This window comes from Acinonyx jubatus, chromosome A3 (genome assembly GCF_027475565.1).
Source record: "Acinonyx jubatus isolate Ajub_Pintada_27869175 chromosome A3, VMU_Ajub_asm_v1.0, whole genome shotgun sequence".
NCBI lineage: Eukaryota > Metazoa > Chordata > Mammalia > Carnivora > Felidae > Acinonyx > Acinonyx jubatus.
In genome coordinates this window covers 93320460-93338747 of record NC_069388.1, presented here as the reverse complement: position 1 = coordinate 93338747, position 18288 = coordinate 93320460, and the positions used below count along the sequence as shown (strand labels likewise).

General features: G+C 38.7%; 1 protein-coding gene and 1 non-coding gene across 5 annotated transcripts in view; one reads left to right on the top strand and one right to left on the bottom strand.

Moving 5' to 3' along the window:
- CTNNA2 (catenin alpha 2) overlaps positions 1–18288 on the bottom strand; it is a 1092768-nt gene that overhangs the window by 953701 nt on the left and 120779 nt on the right. The window lies entirely within an intron of this gene.
- LOC113603331 (U6 spliceosomal RNA) lies at positions 13071–13173 on the top strand. The gene has a single exon (XR_003424911.1). It is a non-coding gene; the product is annotated as a U6 spliceosomal RNA (small nuclear RNA).

The window sequence follows — 18288 nt, the reverse complement described above, 5'->3', positions numbered from 1 at the left end:
GAACCACTGATGGGCGGGTAGCATTCTCCCACATATCAAGCACCAAATATGGCCCTGGCCTCAACAGAATAAATTATACATTCTATCAGGGGTGTGTTTCTCAGTGAGAAATTGACTGCTCTTTGCTGAATACATTTCGACAACTAACCACTAGACAAGCAACCTTAGAATGTACAAACTAAATCTGAATCATTTGCTTTAATACCACTACAAATCACACTGTTCATAGCTATTCTCTTCTTTTGAATCAATGTCCCCACTCCATTCCCTCCTTATAAATCAATGTAGATGATTATTGCTATTTAAATTAACACGACAAAGAAAGCCTATCACAATAGGCACACGCCTCTTTACTGCACTGCTACAGCAAATACACCCAACAAATTTGCTTTGGCGGGGGGAAAAAAGGCAAAGATACAGTGTGCTGGTATTTTACCTCTCTCCAATTGCCATGTTTAAAAGAAAAAAACAAGTACAGCGATCCAACCATATAGGCAGATTTAGATTGGTATTCCTTCACAACAACAATAGTTGGCACAGACAAGCTGCCTGTCCTCCAAAAACCTAAAACACTTTACACATTTCCCATTCACACTACCAACTGACAAATGGTAGCTCTGACATGCACGGAATTCTGCTGTGGGGCCGCACACCTTCTCATGCCATGGAAGGGTGAAGATGCCAGATGTTTTCTACGTGCACGTGATACCATTGTCCCCACTGAGGCCAGATCTACCTAAATGATCTTGGTCCGGTATTTATAACACAGTTTTTGCAAGTTCCCTGAAAGTGTTTTTCAAGCTCTGATGGAATAATGTGTAGCAAAATTATGTTGACGCACAAGGAAGTCCTATAGGAAAGCCAGATAACTAGCAGTGAAGTCATTTTAACACAATGTGAAAGGTACTGCATAAGACTGTGTAGAGAGTTGCCATTTGTTGCATGAACATGCTTGTGTGTACTGGTAGAGAAAGGAAAGCACATAAAATCTTCTACAGATAATCCAATTCAAAACTGTAAAGAAATGACATTCAAAAAAATGCTGAGATGAGAAACAAAAATGCTAGGATAATCACATCAGAGACACTAGCATGCATCAAGGAAGAAATGGGAGACACCAAACAAAGACCTCAAGCCAACTGTAAGCCAAGAAGCAGAGTTAGAGCCTTGAGTCCTGAAGGTCACATAGCCCTTATAAACCTAAACATGAAAGGACAAGAGTTGCTGGGTAAATCACTTGACTTAATTTATTCCTGTGGAGATTAATCTTTTCAGTCACTTCTTGTGACACAGGTAAGATCAATAGCAAAAGGCAAGGAAAGGTTATATGGTGTTAATTTGTTGAAGACGAAAATCTAGTCATGGAAACTTTAGATGGTGTTTTCCCAGCCACTAAGTTTTTGATATGGTTTCGACTAAAACTAGGAATTCTGCCTCTATTCTATGATATTTTCGTAATTTGGCTTAATATCCAAATTACCAAGGACCAAGCATGAGAGATGGGTATGCAATATCTCTACCTCATAACCCAGGCTATCTGAGATATCTATTGAGATCTAAGTTTCTCACTGAATTGCCACTAAGGAGCATCCTCACTTCAAGCCAGCTATTGAGCATGAGAAAGAGGAAGGTAAGAAGCTCCTTTGGTTGTACTACTTGAGCCAGTATATTCTTGCAATCTGTTGCTTTTAGAAGAGTTTATGTCTTGCTATTTGGGGCACACACTTGATTGCTTTCTAATGGACTAGGCCTTGTACTGGAAACATTTTCCCCATCAAAGCCCTCAGCTAATTGAAATTGCATAAAAACAAACAAAAAAATGATTCCATTCTTGGCTAATGATCATAACCTTAGTCTCCTATATTCAACTATTGATGATCTTCCCCTTCAGTGCTGGTAAGGATAGATGATGGCACAGAAGAAACAAACAGTCACACAACCTCTAGAGCAGAGAAATGGGGTAATTACAGTCAGTAAGTAGAAATGACAGTGTTTAACCCCCATGACAAGCATACACAAGATGGCTGACTCTTAACTGAGAGGGTCATCCCACCTGTGCTTTCAATATTTATAAATTCATAAGGACAAAAAAAACATAGGCTTTTAAGGTAGATCAAGTGATTATTCGGTAGTCACCCAGCCTCCATCCCTCACCTCGATGAAAAGAGAATGCCTCCCCACATCACCGAGGCTGGGCTTTGGGCAATGGAATGTTAGGAAATATGATGCGAATAGACCTTTGAAATATGCTTGTGTGGTTAGACTTGACTTCTTGTGCTACTGCCTCCTGCGATGAGAGTCACGTAGAGTTCACTGGTCCTACAGTGTAAGAAAGACTTGTGGAGCAAACCTGAATCTAAGCCGCAGCTGGAACCAAGACCAGCTGAACCAAGCCTGGTCAGCCAGCTACCAATCAATCCACAGACACAGGATCAAGAATTAAATGCTTGCTATTGTGTATCACTGAGATGTTTTGTCATCAACTGTTATTTAACAATAGCTAACAGAATTATGGCTAATAGACCTTTGTTTGAATGAAGCCTTACAATTTATCAACTCTGTGATGTTGTCCAAATTACCTACCCTTCCTGAGCCTCAGTTTCCTCAAATGAAAATTCAGGACAAGTGTTTTATAGGTTTATTGTGAGGATTAAATAACTTAATGGATAGAAAACATTTCTGGAAATATTATTACTGTTATTTTCCAAACATTAGGTATCTTCTTCCGGCAATTTTTTATCTCTAGGGGGAATATGAAAGCACCCATTAAAAACAGAGATCCAGGGGTGCCTGGGTGGCTCAGTTGGTTAAGCATCCAACTCTTGGTTTTGGCTCAAGTCATGATCTCTTGGTTTTATGAGTTGGAACCCTGCATTGGGCTCTGTGCTGACAGCACAGAGCCTGCTTGGGATTCTCTCTTTCCCTCTCTCTCTGCCCCTCCCCTGCTCACACTGTCTCTGCCTCTCTCAGAAATAAATGAATAAACCTTAAAAAAAAAATAGAAATCCAAATGGACTCTCTTCTGAGTGGAACAACCAAATTGACCTAAAGAAGAAGGCAAGAGAACAAATGGAGTGTATGGTCACATACACCAGCCTTTCATCTTTCCAAGGATGGAATGACATGGTTTCAAATAAACACTACACAATTGTACAATTAATGTAGTCTATTTTGCCCACAAAAGAGATTCTAAGCAAAGAAAATGCATTTTTTTCAATGCTTTAAATTCAAAGGAAAAAAATATATTTATTTTACTTGCTTTTGATAAGGAGACTTAGAACACTGATGGCACATGTGGAAAAGTAAAAAGAAGGGACTGTAACAGAAGTCAGCAAGGTTGTCTTCTTCCATACATCATGGTTTTACAAGCCCAAAAACAACCTCTTAGCAATTTATTTAATCTCTGAGAAGATTTTCTTCTTGAAAAGTATCAAAATATCAAATATCCCTGAAAGGTGCCAACATGGTCTACAGGGTAGTATCTTAGATAATTTCAGACTCTCTTCATGGGGGTAAAGACGAAATGTGGGCCAGGATGCTAGCAACCATCTGTCACTCACACCAGAAAAAGCAAAACCTGACAAAAAGAAAAGCCAGAATAAAACAAGGCCCCTTATAAATAGCCAAGGGTCAAGTGCTTTGTGTCTTTGGACAGTGTCCTGATAAAATTCCTTGAGGTTGCCTTCCAGGGAAGGCATTCGAGTGATAAATATGTTAATGGAGTGCATAATTCAGTGAAGAGATTCCCTTTCTAGGCATTCCTAGAAAATGTCTTCTGAACTCTCTGCCTCACCTTTCTGAGTTTTCACCATTCCTACTCCTGTTCTTTTGCAAAGCAATGGTCCAGGAAGATTTCCAGTTGTCCAGGAGGCCCCCCAAACCTGTCTTCCTCCAAGGAGCTCCAGCTTCAGATTCTCTTTACAAATCTGTCTCTTCAAAACTGAGCTCCATTGCCAACAAACTCTGTGAGGCTTTATTAGCTGACAGGCTAGCTTTAGTTGACAGGCAAATTGAAAAGAAGTTAATGGCTAATACGGAAGTTTATTCACCTATTCCACACGTACGATGTTGAATCATTTGCTTAACCGAAGCTTCAGTTTCATCACTGTAAAATAAGGATGGTAATACCCTTACATAATTCATGAATTTGTTCTGAAAATCAGTGAAATAATTGCATAGGCAAAAAGTGCTTGTTTTACTTCTTTGCATGTTGTCTGTTTGGATATCCAGTTCAAGATGTCCATTGGGGTGGGGACCCATGGAGACCCTGTAAGGCAAGATGCTTGAAAACAAAGCTTTGTTAAGAAAGTAAAAGATATGAAAATGAGATAATTTTCTAAATTTCTTCAGCATTTCAAGAATCTAGACTAGAAACACTGAATCATATTGTTACTTTCATGATTAATAATACTGGCTAGGGGCGCCTGGATGGGTTAGTCGGTTAGGTGTCTGACTTCCGCTCAGGTCATGATCTTGCAGTTCTTGAGTTCAAGCCCCACACCCACTCTGTGCTGACAGCTCGGAGTCTGGAGCCTGCTTTGGATTCTGTGTCTAACCTCTCTCTCTACCCCTCTCCCACTCACATTCTGTCTCTCTCAAAAATAAGTAAACATTAAAATTTTTTAAAATAATAATAATACTGACTAATGATCTGGCATTATCATTACCTCCCATTTATAGATAGGGGAACTAAAGTATAAAATAGTTTAGAAAATTGTCCAAGGTCACAAAATTTGTACCTAAACTGCCTGGCTTTGGTGTTGGTGTTTACAACAACGTTTTATTACTTCTAAAGAATTCCTAGGCTTAGTTTAATGCCAACATTACTATGGAACTTCTGAACTAGGGAGGAGAATGGAGATACGGAGAGAAATGGAAAAACAGAGAGAGAAGAGAAGAGAACTGACAAAAATGAATGTTACATAAGGGAGACACAAATGGCACAAATGGCAGGTGCCCTGATACACATGTGGAGCCCATGGGAAGTGTGGCTGCACTTTCTGGTGAGACAAAGCAGGTCCTGAGTTCAGTTTCCTCCAGATATCTTTGGTACCTTGGGGCAAGGATGGGATGCACACAATGAGGCTGGGCTAGCTAGTGAGCAACATAACACCCTGGCAAAGCCAATAAAAAGACCCTGTATGAGTCACACCAAGTAAACAGAATTTTGACCCCCATGGCCTTGAACCCCTTGTGTTCCACTCATGCATAGGTCACATTACATGGAAAAGGGGGACTTTGCTGATACAATTATGGTCACTAATCACTGGATCTTAAAATAGGGAGATGATGCTGTATTTATCCAAATGGGCACAATATAAAGCTGAGCCCTTAAAAATAGCATTCTCCTGGCTGGCAATGGGTAAGAAAAGGAGTCATAGAGATGTAGCAGACAAGAACGTAGGTGACGCAGTTGAGGCAGAAGAGCATAGGGAGGTGGGGCGAGAGGATGTCAGGTGGAGAATAGCATGGCAGACGGACTCAACCTATTGTTGCCAGAAGCGGCCATATGCAAAGCACATAGGAATCCAGGTGGGTTTTGAGAGCTAGGAGCTAAGAAGGTGCTGTGGCTGAAAGCCAGCAAAGAAATGAGGTCTCAGTACCACAACCACCAGGTACTGAATTTGGCCAAAACCCTGAATAAAGTTTGAAATGGATTCTTCCCCAGCACGTCCAGTAAGAAACACAGCCCTTTAACATCTTGATTTCAGTCTTGTGAGATGCTAAGCAGAGGACCCCGCCAAGTCCACTTGGGCTTCTGGCCCTCAGAGACTATCAGATATTAAATTTATGTTGTTTTCAGCTGCTAAGTTTGTGATAAGTTTTTTATGGCAGCAATAGGTGGCTCTCAGATCACACAACCACCTGGAGGGCATGTTCAGACACAAACTGCTGGGACCTACCGAGAGAGTTTCCCGTTCATCAGGTCTGGGGTGGAACTGAGAATTTACATTTTGACAGAGGGCGTTTTTAACAAGTTATAACATTCCCAGATGAGGCTGATACTATTGGTCCAGGAATCACACTTTGAGAACCACTGTTGTAAACACAGACCATAGCCATGCATGCCAACAGAGGAACAGTGATCGGGAACATATGGGATATCTCGGTGGAGACTCTAGGATCAGTAATAATACCACCTCTTTTATTATTAAAATTATCACTGTAATTGTTGTCATTACACTTTCTAAAAGGTATTTACACTTTTTAGGGGATCCAATGCCTTGAAATGATTCTCAACAGGAAAGCAGAAGGGTCATATTTAAATCAAACATGGTTGAGGCACCTGGTTGGCTCAGTCAGCTGAGTGACTGACTCTTGATTTTATCTTGTGCCATGATCCCAGGGTTGGGGGATTGAGCTCCCCATCAGGCTCCACTCTGAGGGTGGATCCTGCTTGAGATTCATTTTCTCTCTCTCTCTCTCTCGCTCTCTCTCTCTCTCCCTCCCTCTGTGCCTTTACCTGGCTCAAGCTCTCTCTCTCTCTCCCTTTGTCTCTACCCGGCTTGAGCTCTCTATCTGAAAAAAAAAAAAAAAAATCAATCAATCAATCATACATGGTTTTTCAAACAGGTACCAATTCCCAATCTCTCCAAAAGTTCCAATATTTCCCCCGGCACCTTTTTCTGTTACAATCACTGCCATCATAGTGATCACTGTGAAGAATGTAAAATAACAGTAGGAGAGAGTCACCCGCCTCAGCTAACCAGAAGCAGAAACAAAGGTCAAGAAATACTTGCTTAATGGAGAATAAATGTTTCCAAAAAAACCTGTGTTCCTAAATAATTTTATTTTCAAGCTTTAAAAATGTCTTCCAAATATTTTATCTGAAACACAAAAGTAGTTCTAATTTCCTATTGTTAATAAAGACAGCTCTAATATCTAGGTACCCTATTGTAAGAGGTGTGTGTGTGTGTGTGTGTGTGTGTGTGTGTGTGTGTGTGTGTGTGTTTTCCTGGAGTTCAGAAGAATATGTAGGTATGGAAATATAGGCAGGGGTAGAAGTTGAGAAATAAAGACAGAGAAGGATAATCGATAACCCTTCAAATATCCCTAGAAAGTAGAGATCACACTGATTCCCTCCAGAATATACTCTGCTGCAATGGAACTGGGTTCAAATGGAAGTAGGGAAGAGGGATATTGGTACCCTGTGGTGCCCTATGTAGAAAGGGCATGGCCTAGTGGTTTAACCATGGAAAAGAGTTGCTTCTTATTTTTCTTCCATTAACTGTGCTCAATTTAAGCTCATTTCTTTCTTTGACTACAAGGAGGCAGCATACTGACCATTACTGTCTTCTATATAACCATTCAAAGCTCTGGCTCAGTGAACTGAGAGATGACCCAGGATGCAAGTCACAGCTGCAATTATAGGATCCATCACCATTTTTATTCAAAGTTGAAGTGATATGTAATTTCCAACAGCTCTTTGCTCTTTGCAGTTATCTGGGGAGTGAGGCAGTTATCTTGGATACCCTTAAAGCAAAGCTGAAGACTAGCCTTCAGTATTATAATATCTGTAAGACCTTTCTTTAAGTACATCCATACTTTTTAACAAAACACTTAACAAAAAAAATGTTCTGAACAAAAATATCATTCAAATAATTTCAAAAGGCTGTAATAACACTTCATGTTTAAGCATAAATGCCTACTAAAGGCTACCTGAATATTTTTTGAAAATACTATTATATTCTCCTCAGAGCATGTTATTTCTTCTACACAAATAAGCAAAGCTTCACCAAAAAGGAATATATGAAGGAAGCTCCACAGCCTCAAGACTTTCAGGATAACAAGTTTAGACTAATAACAATATAGCCTAGAGCCTGCTGATTAAAAAAGAAATAACCATGTCCATATCTTACTGAAATGGGTTTTTTATACTTACAATAGCATACTTATAAAATTTAAAACTATGTGCCAACTTAATAGAAATTCACTACTCCTGGAGTATGCTAATAGAAAGTCAGTACTTTGAAGTTCAAAATGAAAACTAGTATCTGTCAAATTCATTTCCTGGCTTTTCACTACATTCAGTCTCACCATTTAAATTCATTTTGGAGCATAAAGAAACTCAATCTACTCCTAAATTATGGCTTGTTTTCCATTTGGGTCTAAAACTATGTGATATGCAGGTAGGCAATGCTCACTCTGTATGTTCTGTTAGGTTTCCAAAGTCCCAACAAAGGATTCAGTTTTTCTAAACAAAATATACTTGGCCAAAGGTGAACATTTTCCTACCTATCATCATTCAGCAATGCTGCAGTTCAGATTTGGGAAGTAGATTCCAAACACTGAGAATAAGACTGTTAATATTTTAGATAACATATTTTGGGGAAGTATCTTTATACTCCACAAGTAACTTCAAATTGTTTAATAGGAACACAGCTTCTTTGGCAATTAATTTATTCTATGTCCTTCTAACTTCCTGTAAATTAGAATTCCATATGCAACGATTATATAACTCTAATCTTCACCAGAATCTCAACATTTCATATTCAGATTACAGCAAAATAATCACCGAACTGCTCTTTTTATCTTCAGTCTCTTTAATATAATTCAGTCCAAACTAATCATCTAATACACTCCTTTTCTAGAAGACAAAATGACTGCTTAATTCTCTTTCCCAACAAACTTCAAGTCCTCTTTGTAGCATGGCTCGGCACTCCACTTTCTGACCGTGGTCTATTGGATCTTATTTCTTTAAGAAAAATCTGTTTCCATCAGGTTTGGGCCAATTATAACACCTGGCTCATGCTGCTTCCCAAAGTCCCCGCCTGAGTGGGGCATCCTCTTTCTTATCATCCAACATCCAAATATTGACCTCCTCCCACTCCTCTTCTCAATGACTCCTACACTACTACTGCATTTACAGTCAGGAACAGAAGATCTTACGTTTTTCTCTTTCTTTTTTTAATTTTTTTAATGTTTATTTATTTTTGAGATAGAGAGAGACACAGCATGAATGGGGAGGGTCAGAGAGAGGGAGACGCAGAATCTGAAGCAGGCTCCAGGCTCTGAGATGTCAGAGAGGCTCAAGAGCCCAAGAGGCTCAAACTCTCTGACTGTGAGATCATGACCTGAGCCCAAGTCGGATGCTCAATGAACTGAGCCACCCAGCTGCCCCAGATCTTACGTTTTTCTAATGTGGTTTGTTGTTAAGAAATGGCCATCAGTTTTACATAACCCACTTGATTATAAACTCATTAGGGAAAACTCAAATCAAGTTTTTTACTTCTTTCCATCATCTGTAGAATATGACAGGGTGTTGGGTCTACACTCTTCAAAAATGTTTGATTGAGTATGCACATATAAAATAAGATTCAAGTAATTTTTTCAAGTATAATTTTTAATCTTTTCAATAGTGGAGTCCATTTCCTAGAGAAAAACATCTTTTAGACATAGTTTTAGAGATATTCTTTGCTCAGTACTTACTAGCAACCTAAGCAATATTTTGGTATTGTTTAGAAAGTATTACTTCCTATTAGAGATTCCTTAATTCACATATTTAAAAATACATAGTTTCAGGGGCGCCTGGGTGGCTCAGTCAGGTTGAGCGTCCGACTTCAGCTCAGGTCACGATCTCGCAGTCCGTGAGTTCGAGCCCCGCGTCGGGCTCTGGGCTGATGGCTCGGAACCTGGAGCCTGCTTCCGATTCTGTGTCTCCCTCTCTCTCTGACCCTTCCCCGTTCATGCTCTCTGTCTCAAAAATAAACTTAAAAAAAAAAAAATTAAAAATACATAGTTTCAGTGGTTATTTTAACTGTGTCGCTAGTTTTTAGTTATTATGTTTTAAAACCGGGTGTCATTTTTGTTTAGGAGAAACTTGGGCTTCCTTCAATGGACTAGTGAGGTCTGCTTTGATATTTCATTCACTGCCAAGTTCCACATGAGGAATTGTTTGCTAAGGACTTACACGCTCTTGGACCACAATACCTTTTAGGAAGTCTTCCTTCTCTTCACCAACCCAAATTACATTTTGTCCCCAAGGCCCTGTGACTTTTCCTTTCTCTGAATTCCATCAGTGTTCCATCTAAGTAGAATGGTCACTACATAGCATTTAATTTGAACACAAATTGCCTTGTCTTGTTCTCTATTTGCTTCATATAAGTTTTGTCCTCTTTAATACACTCAGGGACAAGGACTCTGTACCCTTCACAATGATTAGCATAGTGTTGGGTATTTAGTAAAAATGTTATGATTTGTGGACTTGATCCTTTGCCAACTTCAAGCCTCACAATCACACACACACACACACACACACACACACACACACACACACACAAAAGATGACTATAGTTAAAATGCAATACTAAGGCTCTAATGTAGGGGTTTTCAACTGAGAACACCACTTTAGATGTCACTTATCTGAAAGACTAAACAAAAAGTGGTTTTCATTTCTCAGAATGCCTTCAAAATTCTAGAAAGAAGTTAAATCCTGCATGTCCATCCTTCTTTCAATCGTTTATCCATCCAACCGTTCACTCATTCACCGCATGTGGACTAACCACGTAGTATGTCCAAGGCCCAGACAGGTGCTTTGGGAAACACCAAGGTGTTTCAGACTTGCTTAAGGCTCATTGGTGAGCCAAGAATTGCTCTGCCTCATAGACTGTAAAAACAGAAAACATTCATCAAGAAAGGACTGCTCAGAGAGGAGTTCAGCTAAAAATGAGCATCTGTAAGGCCATGATACTCCCACATCCACAGGACACTTAGATCAGTTGAAAGAGAAGTAACCGACAGCACCTCCAAATGTTGCATATGTCGATGGAGCAATATTGAGTAGTTTTTGCAACAGAAAAATGGGGAAAGAATCCCCTTTAGATTTGCTGCCAGAAAAGTGCTAGAAACAAAAATGAATCAGATTATGAAAAAGCATTCCAGTAACCCAAGGAGAAAATAAAGAAAACAGAGTAATCATAATATTAAGATACAATATAAAAAAATAAATGCAGATATTTAGATAAGAGGCATTTTAAATTGTTAAGTGATTTTAGAATACTTAGTGGGGCGCCTGGCTGGCTCAGTTGGTTAAGCATTGGGCTCTTGGTTTCAGCTCAGTTCACTATCTCATGGTTGTGAGTTCCAGACCTGCACTGGGCTCTGCGCTGGCAATGCAGAGCCTGCTCAGGATTCTCTCTCTCCCCCTCTCTCTGCCCCTTCCCCACTCTCTCTCTTTCTCTCTGTCTCTCTCTTAAAATAAATAAATAAACTTTAAAAATACTTAAGTAGTACTTAAGGATTTGTATTTTTTAAAGCAAGCTCTAGTGAGTTACTATATTTTATTTTAAAAATCAAAGTTAAAACCGTACATGTGCTGGTGAGTTAATAAGGAATTAAGTCACAGAAGCTCAGACAGAAATGACTGAAGCCTCCCACCCTTGCCTCTTTCAGTCCCCCAAGATGAAGTGGCTTATTCTCCAGGTCTAAGGTCAACAGGCCCTGTTGTGCATCCAGTAGCAGCTACAGTAGTAAATGGGAGCGAATTCACTGTATTGTTATCCTTGCCCGTTTCTTTGAATTGCTAATCTTGAAAAGCCATAACACATTACAGCAATTATATTTGCTTAGAAGGTTTTTTTGCAAGGATTGATATTTGAGCACCTGTGATACTGAGCCTATATTCCCCCTGATAAATCACCTTATTACATTTGTTGATAAAGAAAACCATACGTGAAAAACAAAAACAATAAACCAGGTTTCCTTCTGGTCATCAGCGGCATTTAACTATGTGCGTATGAGCCAAAACACCACGTCAGGTGATATGCTTTGGTAAATACAAAAATAAAATGTAAAATGGCATTACGGAAATGCATATGAAGTTCTGTTAAATCCATACATTTCAAGGTAGTAATCCTTCCCATTTAATTCATAATTTCACAACAAAGATTTCATTGAAAACTCCTGGCCACTGGCTACAGTCTATTATCAGTATTTATCATTTTATGTTCCTCTCATCAAATCCTTGTGTGCTGGACTGCACTGGAGCCCTTGATCACTGGGAGAGACAAGATGTGTCAGGTCACCAGTACACAATGAGCACTCACTCTGCGCAGTTATTAGGCGCTTCATATATACCACCTAATGCTATCCTCTCATTTCTGTAAGGTCAGTAAGATCACATCCCAATTTTGCAGATAAGGGAACTACAGCACAAGATGTTAAGTCATTTTTCCAAGGTTAATGGAATTTAACCAAGATCTGTTCCCCAAATCTGTGTTTTTTCCCAACATGCAGTTCAACTTCCCTAGGTTAAATACTTTACTTTGCAGGTAGTAAGTCTCAGGGGGCAGGCAAGTTAAGAAAATAGATGGCTTCAAGTAGCTTCACAGAAATATATGGATAATAAATCCCAAATGGATCATGTAAAGTAACTAAAGCATTTTGGGAACGTTCCTGCTCTTTTAATTTGTCAGAGAAAACTAGACATTTCTAACATGCATCTCTTGGTACCACTCTCAGGACATAAGTGAACAGGTCACTGTGGATCTGATCCAATATGGCACTTCTTTGTTTCATGCATATTCCAAAAGTCTTCATCAAATAACTGAATACAGATGAGTATCAGCCATTTCATTCTGAGGTGACCAGAATCACCTCAGGCAACCATCTGCAAGCTATTCAACATCTTTTTCCACTCTCACCTCCTTCCCAATTGCCTTATTGTAAGATGGGGTTTGTTTCCTCTTTCCCACAACTCATCTTTTCCTGCCTCCTAAGGCTTCACCCCTGCAATCACAACCTCTTCTTAATATCCTTAATTTATCCCCCTCTTCTGGTTCCTTCAAGTCAGTGGAAAGTCTTGTCCAAGTAAAAAACTAAATCAAACCCCTTTCAAACCAGAAAACAAACAAATAAAAACCCCCATCATACTCCTCTGTTGCCATTTTATGCTTCCTGTCCCCTTACATACTGACTTCTGTAAAGGATGGTCTATGATCCTTTTTCTACTTTCTCACTACCCACCTATTCCCCATCCCACAACAATCTGGCTACTGCCCTCACCATTCCACTGAAATTAGCCTTGCACAGTTACAAATGATCTTCTAGTTGCTTAATTCAATGGACACCATGTGCTTCTCCAGCTTATATACTAAAATTGGAAAGAAGTGGAGAAGATTATCATGGTCTCTGGGCAAGAATAATAAGCAAATTCATGCAGTGCTTCATATTTTTATAGTAGGAACTCATTTTGTTATATATAGACATATCTGATTTTGGAGAATATATTTGCATACAGAAAAAGTAGAAAGATACACATCAAAATTTTAGCGGTAGTTATGCTGGGTGATAGGATTTAGGGCAATTCTTAATTTATACATACATATATATATATATATATATATATATATATATATTTCACTACATATGCATGTGTATGTATATGTATATACATATATATTTCAATGTATCTAATGATATTTCTTATCATAAAATTATATTTCTTATCATAAAAATAAACATATCACCTCAAAAATTCAGTGACCCTTTCTCAGTTCTTTCCTTATTTGACCTCTAAGCAGTATTTGACAGTAATACTATTATTCTCTTGGCTTAAAGGACACCACTCTCCCCTGCTCTTCCTCCACTCTCTTGGCATCTTGTCCTTAGTCTCTCCCTCTTCTATGCATAGTGTCTAGGTGGGCTTCAATCGTGTCAGTGGCTTATATGATGCTGAAAACTCCCAAATCTATTTCTCTAGCTCAGGATTTCTGCCTGAGTTCTAGCCTCCTATATGCCATCATTTACTAGGTTTCCAAACACTCCAACATGAACTCATCCTCTTTACCCCAAAATTGGTAATTTTATGCTTCTATAGTCATATGTCAATGAACAGAACCACTATCAATCTCCCTTGTCAGAAATGGAGAAGTCATTCTTTATTCCTTTCCTTTCTTTTACCTCCTACCTCAAATCATCAGTGCTCTCACCAAGGTTGTCATCATTTCTTCTTTAGGGTTATTGAAACAACTTCTTGACTGTCATGTTGGCCTCAATCTTAACCTCCTCTACTCCCTCCTCTATTCTGCAGCCTTAGTGGTTTTTCCAAAATATAAATTACATCATGTTTGTGCTCAAAAGCCTCTGATGACTCCCTTCGCCTAAGGATAAAGTTCCAATTATATTTACTGTCCTCCAGTATAGACTTATTACTCAGCATTCATCCACCTTACATTTTCAGTCTTTGTGAACTCTAGATTTAGTGACTGCTAGCGATTCTCCAAACATTCCATATTTTCTGACACCTCTAATCTTTTGCCCATGTTACTCCATCTCCAAAAACCTTCTTCCCTGTTTTAAGTTGATTTACTCTCAGTTATCCTTTGAAACTCAGCTCGGGCTTCATTTGTTGACCCACTCAGACCACACTTGCTCTCAGAGCACATTTGCTTCCCTCTACTGTGCTAGGAATCACATTGTATTTTAATTATTCATTCATTTGTCTCTTTAATAGTAGAATGTCGAGATCCTTGAGGCAAGGACTGTGAATTTAATTTTTTTAATATACACATAAGTAAACAATTGGCGTAAAAAAGGCAAGTGCTTCCCAGCAGATACTAAACAAGGTCTCCTGAATAAATTTACCTATAAGATATTTCAGTGTCATTCTTCAAAAGTCACTAAAGTAAATATAAGTGCATCTAAAGGTATTTGTTCAACCCCTGTACTGACAAGTTAAAGAGCTCAAAATTCAGGAAGAGCTCCAAGAAAAAAAAAAAATCAGAACTTGAATTAGAGCCATTTTTACTGACAAGCATAAGGTCTTTTAAGCTGGCACTTTGCTGCAGGAATGCCATGATGTAATGCAGGGAACACAGCACACGAAGTGAGAAAAACAGTTTCTAGTTATATCTTTACTTTCCAGCCACCCAAATGATTCTCTTGGCAAATCACCTGCTTCATCTGAAATTGTAAGGCAGCACCTTTACAAGCCTGAAAGAACCAGATGGTCTTCTGTATTCCCTTTAGCACTAAAATAAATAATTATAACATTTCCATGAGCATGTGTTTCAACAAATTATTTTCAGTCCTTATAATACAAACCACATAATATACTAAATATATATGATAATTGGGGGGCTTATTTAAGTAAGGAGGTCCTTAAGGACTACCAAGTAAGCTCTGTTAAATAAATTGAAATACTGTCTTTTGCACACTGGTGGTATTGCTGATCTCACAACAGGAAGGCATGGCTCTACATGCCTTGGCTCTTCAATACTGGAGACAAATTATCTGCCACCAGTGAACCTTGATCCAAACTCCTCCCTCTAATCTGACCAAAGACAGGCATACATAAAATGCTCCTTTGACTAAATGGAAAACAGAGGGAAACAAAAGGCCTCAAGTAACACTCAAGACAGAATTCTATTTAAAATATAAGATAATTAATATGGAAAATATGGCATCTCACATACATCTTCCTCCACTAATCCTCAAAACTTACTGCTCTTTCTCTTAAACACAAACTCAATTCATTCAAATATTGTGTATCCATAGGTTTGTGTTAGGGCCAGAATCTTTTTCCAGCCCAGGGAAGAGACTTCTAAGTATTCCATGGCAATTATGTGGAATTCCACATCACTGGAATTTCCACTTTGCTATTTTTTAGTTCAAGTTTGGGTTTGTCCCCAAATGAGATCTGACAGCAAGTGAGCTGGGGACTTCTGGGAAAGATTTTCCTAGAGAGTAGGCAGATATGTTATTCTTCCTTGTGCACTACTGTAACTACATGTAACATTCTGGCATCCATTTGTGACAATGAGGGGAGACCATGGCAACAGCTGAGGATAACAGAGTAGAAAAAAGGAGGGTACTTTGGTCTTTTATGACAATAATACATTTAATTAACCAAGAGTGAAACCATCCTGTCTTTAGAAATAGTAGATATGATTTCATATTTGCAGCCAAAATCCTTCCAACTGATAAAATACTACTGAGTGTTCTCAAATAGCATTCCTTGTGTTGAAATCGGTGGGCTTGTGATACATACGAAGGGATTGGCAAATTATAACCTGCAAGCTAAATCTGCCCACCAGCTACTTTTTAAGTGAAGTTTTACTGGAACACAGCCACACTTTTCTTGTATTGTCTGTGGTTGCTTTCCTGCTACAACAGCAGAGTTGAGTAGTTGTAACAGAGAGAGTATAGCCCACAAAACTGAAAATATTTAGTATCTGCCTCTTCACAGAAAAAGTCTGTCAGCCCCTGTTCTGTGCCAGCAGATCTCAACTGGGGGCTGTATCACCCAGAAATGCTTTCCAGGCGCCATTTTGGATGTTCTGATCATTGTGAAGTTGTACAGGTCAGGCTTAATGTTAAAATCCTACATGACAAAGGATAACCACACCCAAAATGCCAATAGGGATCCTGTTGAGAAACACTACCCGTCATCACTATGATAAGCCTTAACTGTGTGCCACATCTTGGGCCCCATGAATTGTACTTTACAATGCACCTACCACCTCAAGTTGGAAGGACTCACCTCCATAGGCGAATGGCAAACTAAAAGCATAGTACTGAGCACACCATTGATCCTCACTAGACATTTATTGATTCATTACAGGAAATATATTTACCATGATTTGGGGGCTATTCTTTTAAATTAGAATTTTCCAGTTTGGAAAATTGTTTCCATGCAAGCACAGCCTTCCAAGTTCTATTCTAAAATACAAGTTGGCTCTGCACACAATTTTTATTGACGCATATTTTATTTTATACTCATGAATTTTTAAGTGCTTTCTACTTTCAATTTTACAGAGTGATTATAATTTCCTTGGAGTTGCTTTTATATTAAGCAGTATTTTATAAATAATGATAATTATTCTAATTCCTGCTTTAATAAAAGGACCTTAAAATATTTTATTGAAAGGAACTAAATTAGCCTCACTATAGTATAGAGATCTAAACTTGAGGGAAAAACATACGCATCTGAAACCACTGTAATTGTTTCACAATCAAGAAATATATAATCTTAACTATATAGTCAGCTGAAACATGAAAATTATAGGGGGTTTAAAATATGTAAATTGCATCCATAAAAAACAATTCCAGAGACATAAAACAAATCTATCCTCAGTGGCATATATCACAGGTCCTATATATCATAATTCACCTAAAATTGTCACTTCAGTCAAGAAATTGAACTAACAACTAGTTGGAAAACCAGGCTAAAGTACTACTTCATTCACATCAGAAGGCTGAAGTGGCTTAGATCTTTAGGAAACAGCCAAGTGGCACTTCAGTCTTTCATATTTGAGCCACTTGGGTTTTCTTCCTGCTTTACAAAGTATATAAGGCAGTGTGATGAAGGCAATAAGGTGCACTAAACTTCATATGTTGCAAATATTATCCCAGTTTACTAAATCTTTTCACGTTCTTTGAGAGGATTTCTTGCATATTTATAAAACAAAACCTCCTGAAGCTCTCCTAAATATTGAATAAAGAATGACACCAACTTCTCTACTATCTAAAATGGTTGCATTGTGGGGCACTTGCGTGACTCAGTCAGTTAAGCGTCCAACTTTGGCTCAGGTCATGATCTTGTGGTTTGTGGTTTTGAGCCCCACTTTGGGCTTTGCGCTAACAGCTCGGAACCTGGATCCTGCTTTGGAATCTGTCTGTCTCTCTCTCTCTCTCTCTCTCTCTCTCTCTCTCTCTCTCTCCACCTCCCCTGCTTGTGTTCTCTCTCAAAAATAAATAAACTTAAAAAAATTAAAATGGTTGCATTGTATATATGAAACTTATTTGCTATGTAACATCCCCCTGATTAGATAGCAAATATTGCTAAGGTATCTCTGCCTGGGAGACATGCAGTGGTTCTGAGACATTGGACAGTTGGAACATCATTTTGGCTTGGACCTCAAACATGAACAACTATCCACACACACAAAGTGTAAAATATTCCTCTCATGGGTGTATAGGACACTGTTCCTACCAGTATGGAGATGGCAGACAGAATACACACAGGACCACACACCCAGATAAACAAAACTATTTGGTTGAACAGAAAGATAAAAGCAAAATTAGGAGATAACACATACATCAAATAGCATTATGAGCACAGCATATGGTAAGAAAGGCAAACCTCCAAAATGAATATGCTTATAGGGAATACTGAGAAATACACCAGAGAAACTCAAGGCCCTGATAAAATGCAGCAGAAAAAAAACCCAAAACAAAATCTGCTATGGGATGAAAGAGGATCCTACAACCTAGATGAAAAGAACACAACCAGAAAAACAGGCCTGCAAGCCTGCACAATGAAGGGTTTTGACCAGTTTTCAGTGAAAT